The 6000-nt window shown below is 45.3% G+C and overlaps 1 protein-coding gene across 1 annotated transcript in view; it reads right to left on the reverse strand.

Moving 5' to 3' along the window:
- The window catches only part of MYO16 (myosin XVI), a 361410-nt gene extending 356554 nt beyond the window's left edge, over positions 1-4856 (reverse strand). Inside the window, exon 1 of the mRNA XM_027743481.2 lies at positions 4728-4856. The gene's annotated coding sequence lies outside the window, so the exon portion shown is untranslated. The remainder of the gene's footprint in view (positions 1-4727) is intronic.
- Positions 4857-6000: the final 1144 nt, after the last annotated feature.

Consider the following 6000-nt stretch of genomic DNA (forward strand, 5'->3'; position numbering starts at 1 on the left):
GTAGGGATATTGAATTCATTAGCACATATGCAGTGTGAACAATCGGGAGACTTGAACCTGGGACTAAAGTGACAGCCAAATTATTTGATGCTAAAACACATTCAGTGAGGAACAGTGAAAGGGGTCAAGGAAGTACCAGGCCACTTGACATCAAAACAGTATCTGCGGTAGGAAGTGGAAGCAGAGCAGAGTAGCTTGCAGTGTTTTTATATCCTTTCCTTTATATGGCTGTGTTGGCACACTGGGATGTAGACGAGCATGTCCTGCTGGGAAAGGAAGAGATGTGACAGGACTGAGGAATCATGAGCCCAGGGCACGATCTCGCATGCTGAAGCAACTCCGACTGCTTTGCATTAAATGCACATGTCTGCACTCAGAGCCCCCCAAGCTTTACATCAGTTTATCAAATCCACTGAATACTGCTTCATGTGACAACAGAATTTCCATTTGCAAGGACTACTGCACTCCCAGTTTGAGACTGAGCATCATAAAAACTACTATGTCTTCTGAACCCCAAGCAGTATCTTTGTCACCTGGATTTTACTGCCTGATGAGGTTCAGTTATATGCTTGTGCCACAGCTACATTATACCTTAGGTACCTACAAGAAATCCTTGCACGCCTCTGGGACAATGCTAGCTTCTAGCATCTCACTACAGGCTGAAATCATACTACCCAATTTCCTTTTGACAAATCTTTGAGCAGTAGCTGTTCATTGCCAGATATATTCACACAACAAACCCAGCTTTGACAACTTAGCCATTTTCACTGAGGGAGGAAAAAGAAAGCTTTAAACAATTTGCAAAATAACTTCAAATACCTTTCAGCTGCTACAAGAAATGTGGTATTCTGGAGGAATTTGTATTTTTCATCCAGAACTTACTCTTTCTCCCACCAACTCAGATGAGAGTGGCTTAAGCCTAGAAGGACCAGAAAAATTAGCTTGGCTACCACAGTGCCTATATCTCTGAGTCAACACAGCTGTCAGCCTTGCACTGCTGGGGATGCATGCGCTCTTCCATGTTTTCAAGCCCACTGAAGTTAAGATTTGATACCTATCCTAGACACACATTCATTCCAGAAAGGAACAAGCCATATTTAGCATGTCTGGAATTAACCAGGTACTCCTCTACGTATGATCCAAAAATCACAGTTAAGTCAACCCCCTCTAAAACCATTTACTTGCATGGCTTGCCTTCATGATCCCAAAGATTTCAGGGAAGAGAAAAATCTTTCCCTGAGTAAACAGATGTAATGTTTGCATTAACACTTCCAGGAATCAGGGAGAGTGCTATTTTAAAGTGGATCATTTAGAAAGAAGGAATAAAAACTAAAATCCATAATCCAACTCTCCTCTTCTGCATATGTGATAAGACAGACCAGGAATATATACACTTACAGGCATGTGTAAGTTTATTAATAATTTATTAATCATTAATATTAATTAATTATTAATATTAATTATTTATTAATAATTACTCGACAAAAAGGCTGTGCGAATAGCCATATACACACACATATTAATGTCTATTTGATTGCTGTGAAATGCCTCTAAGAAGCTAAATGAATTAACAGCTAGGCTTAGCACCACATGAAACACACACCTTAGGGAAAATTAACAAATCTGAGTGCAAAGGTTAGAGTGAGCTGCCTGCCAGGCTGTTTCTTTCATCTTACTAAGCCAAAAAACTATTTGTCATCTTTTTCAGAAAGATGCAGCAAACTGTATTTCACACAGACTTGGGAGAGTCTTAAACCAGCAAGTCTGGCCCACAAAATGGTAAGTATCCCCAGTAGCTGCTGTTGTTGCCAACACGTGAAAACACAACATTCCCAGAGATCATCAACTGCATCCCCAATTACTGCTAATTTTGTGCAGGATTGTAACATTTTTCTATGTTCATTAGCTACAATTACCTGATTAACAGTTAGTAGCGGAAAGAAGACGAAGTGGAAAAAACAGGGAATGTGCAAGTGAGGTTTACCTCACTTTGTAACAAGCCAACACGCAACATTAACTTGAGATAGTACTGACAGACCGTACAAAGTGGCTTTGGACCATGATGCTTGTCTGGGGTTGCATTTTTCTGTTTTGTTTTTGTCGTGGCTTTTTTAACTCAGATGAGAATTTCGCTATTTTGTCACTTTTTATAGAACTGCACAAAAAATGAATTCATGTTCATGAAAATCTGAATAAAAGCATTATTCAGATTGGAAGAGTATTGTCTGTTGTATCTCACAATTGAACAAAAAAACCCTCTCTGTGTATATGTGTACATGTATATTCAAACTACATATTTAAGCACTTTTTTTTGTGAAACAAACACACAGAAATCACTCTGAAATAATTTGTTGGTGAAACAGAAGAGGCTCATATTCAAATCTGTAATTCATCTCATTCAAGTGTCCCATTTATTATGGCCATTTACCTCATGTTGACTTAGTAAGAGCTTCCATTCTAAGCTAAGAAACCATTCCCTTCCAAAAGAGGAAAAATGTGGTTGAAACTGCTGCTCTGACTGTCATTTCATGACAAAAATTTCTTAAGACAGCTTTAACCTAGATGTCTATTTTCCTTGGTATGACACCCTGCAAAACCATGGTATTTTATAGATACCTTCAAGAAAGGATCTGAATTTAGCACTAAAATCTTGTTTTACACGGGTGTATGCCAAATGCTTTTCATCTCATTATCCTGGTTTGAAATAATCATACTACTTAAAAGTAGCATAATATTAGTATAAAATGCAAGAGCTCTTTCAAAGTAGCACAATAAACCACTGTTATCATGATGGTCAGTTGCCTCAAACAACACTACAAATTCCAAGCAACTCAAGCTCCATTTAATTCCTACTGTACAATTACAGAATATATGATATCCTAGGAATGTTTATTTAAAGAATTTTGTACACTTCCAGTTGGAAGTATTTTGGTCTCCCATTTCAAAAATTGTTGATGTTTATTCATTTTACATATTAAATACATGTTCTGCATACTACACCTCAAACATTACTGCTAGTACTTAGAAAATTATTCCATAATCAGGAAAGGTTCAATTCATAATGAAAAAGTTTTATAACAGAGACAAAATATATAAAGCCAGTTACAGTCTGGGAACTTTGAGCTCTGGCTTAACCTATGTAATATTAGACAAATGGCTTCCCCTCTATTCCTTCCTCTTACAAATTGCTTGCTGTACCTGTGTCATCGCTTGAGGCCAGGCGCTGGCTTTCTCTTTGTATAATGTGATTTACAGCTGGGATTTCTGAATGCTGCCACAACACAAAATCACTGCTATGGTTCAGAGCTCTGCTTACCAATCACCCTAATCCCAGTCTTCACCAGTACTTTTAATGGCACCCCTGCTGTTTCCGAACAATAGCCCAGTCAAGAGAACTTGTCCCATCGCTTTGAACCTACTGTACACATATACACATATATGTACTATGCCTTTTTTTTTTTTTTACCCTCAGGTCACATCTCAGATGCTGGCAATGAAGTCGAAAATGTTTTTACACCCACAAAATCATTTCCAAAGTAAAACATCACGTAATAAGCTACTACTTCAGCACTGCCCTCTCATTTTTGGTAGTGATTATAGTGAGTCTAGCCAGGACTCCATAAGCAGAATACATGGAGAATAGAAAGCTCAAGAGAATAGTCTCTTATAAAGTTGTGGGAACAGGAGCCGAGAAACCATGCTCTGCCTGAGATTCTGCCCAGAAACAGCCCACAGCAGGAGACTAAAGTTCCTAAACTCACTGTGCAAACACCTAAATTGCATCATAACCCCCTTTCTGAAACACATGGGATTCTCCTGACACGTTATTCCCTATCTTTCCGGAGGGAAGGAAAAATCGTATTTCTCCAGAGCAAGCCTCCAGAGCAGGCTCCCACGGCCAGCAAGCCCAGCCCGGGTGTAAAGCCAGGCATTTTGGTATCCAACCTCATAGATGCAAGTTACCAATTGCGAAACTCGGGCGCAGAGAGCGCTCCAGCCCGGCACAGCGGTACAGGGGCTCAGGAGCCACCTGAGGCGAGCTGGTGCTGGAAACGAGCGTGAACATTGCTAACATTGCTCTGAAGTCCTTCTGTCACCCATTCGGTAGGCACACTCCCACAAAACACTGGGATTTAACCGACTGACACTACCAATGAACGAAAACGTTTATCAGAAAATCGCCACCCAGCTGCCTGTCAGCACTGATTTCCACCAGCTCACGGCAATCTCTCCGCCCCAAACGGGGGGCTCGGGAAGGGCAACGGCGTGTCCACAAAGGGGCTCCTTTAAAGAAAAGTGCTCATCTGACAGAGCCTGGGTTAGTTTTCTCACCTCTGCACACAATGAGAGCGGGCAGAGCCCAGCACCTCACTGACCCACCGTATTTCCCTCTCTCGCTCCCCAGCAGGAGAGCGGGCGGCTCCTGCCGCCCTCTGGGCAGAGCCCACCAGGGCTGGCGCCAGGCTGCGGGGCCGCTGGCCATGGGCAGGGTACGGACACTCGGACAAAAAGGAACACGAACAGAAGAAAAAGCACGCACACACACACCACCACCCTCCTCACTCCCCCCAATACACACAGAGACCACCAACGAAACCCCTCCGCAAAACGTGCCTCCTCATCATCCAGATCCCGACGCTGGAGACCCGAAAGGCAGCCCCGCTGCGGTGCTCGCCTGCCGGACACCCCGCCGCCCCCTCCCTGCCCTGCCCGAGTTCAGCACTCACCTCGGGGGGATGCGGTCTCAGCAGCAGCCCGAGTCCGAGGCGGCGGGGCCGCCTCTCCGCCGGTGCCGTGCAGGCGGCCGCGGCGGGGCGAGGCACACTTCCACTTTCTCTCGGGGGTCTTTCTTTGCCGTGCCGTGCCGTGCCGTGCCGTGCCGTGCCGTGCCGAGCCGAGCCTTGCCGAGCCGCCTCCGCCTCCCCGAACACTCCTCCCCGCCCTCCCCTCACCGCCGCCTCCCCGCGATGCGATGCCCGGCCGCCGGCAGCGCCGGGGCAGCCGGGGGCGGCTCTCCCTGCACCGCCCCGCCCCGGTACCTGCCGGGGCGGTCTAGGGCAGGCACGTCGGGCCCGCACCTCACCGAACACCGCGTCGAACCCCTCTGGTACCCCTCTACCTCCCTCTGCAGCACGCACCCGCTATGCTCAGAGCTCACCCGGCCCCGCGGGGCACAGCGCAAAGGGCTGCTGGTTCGTGTTTCGACCGTCATTGTCCGCCCCTCTCCTTCGGTAAACTGCTCAAAGGAAGGAGTCCGGGAGGGCAGTGTGGATGGGAGCAGTCTAGATGTGGTTCAGCACAACAAAGACCCACTTGATTTCCTACTGACACATAATGCCCAGCAAAAGGGAAACACTGGGAATGTCGTAATTATCACCCTGTGGGATGGATGCAAAAGCAACACTTCTTACGAGGTTTGTAGTCACAAAACAAATGGCAGGTTGGATGCATCTATTTTTGTCCCGGTACTCATGCCCTGCTGCTTTAGGGCTGTGTTTCCTGGCACTGTAAGTAAAAATAATGCAAAAAACATAAAGGCAGCAAAGTCATAAGTCCTGGTGATAGTCTTTTGCCGCCTTATTGAGTGGCTGTTAAGATATTTTTGCCCACAGATGAGAACCCTGCCTTTAGCTAAAGTGTGCATCAGTGCATCCTTTTTCATTGGAGGCTTAACAGTAATTGTCCAAGCAAACGCCTCACTAGACAGCATCCTACACAACATACGCTAGTCTTCCACTTCCACTAAATCCTTGTCTTTGCTGGGCCAAAACCCACTTCAGGGTTGTATTACAGGAGTAAGCCTTACCTTCTCCCATAACACTTCCTAGACCTAGCTGGCATGCCACGATGATACCCAGATACTACCCAGGTGTCTACACACTATGAAACACCATAGAATATAAACACATATATAGAATATAAACACATATATTAGATTACCCCTCACTTGGTCTTGAATGATCCCTGCTTACCTGATGAGGGTACCTACACTGCTGACTC

Source organism: Pipra filicauda, unplaced genomic scaffold (genome assembly GCF_003945595.2).
Source record: "Pipra filicauda isolate LSUMZ 115617 unplaced genomic scaffold, ASM394559v2 scaffold115_size4368891_pilon, whole genome shotgun sequence".
NCBI classification, from domain to species: Eukaryota; Metazoa; Chordata; class Aves; order Passeriformes; family Pipridae; genus Pipra; species Pipra filicauda.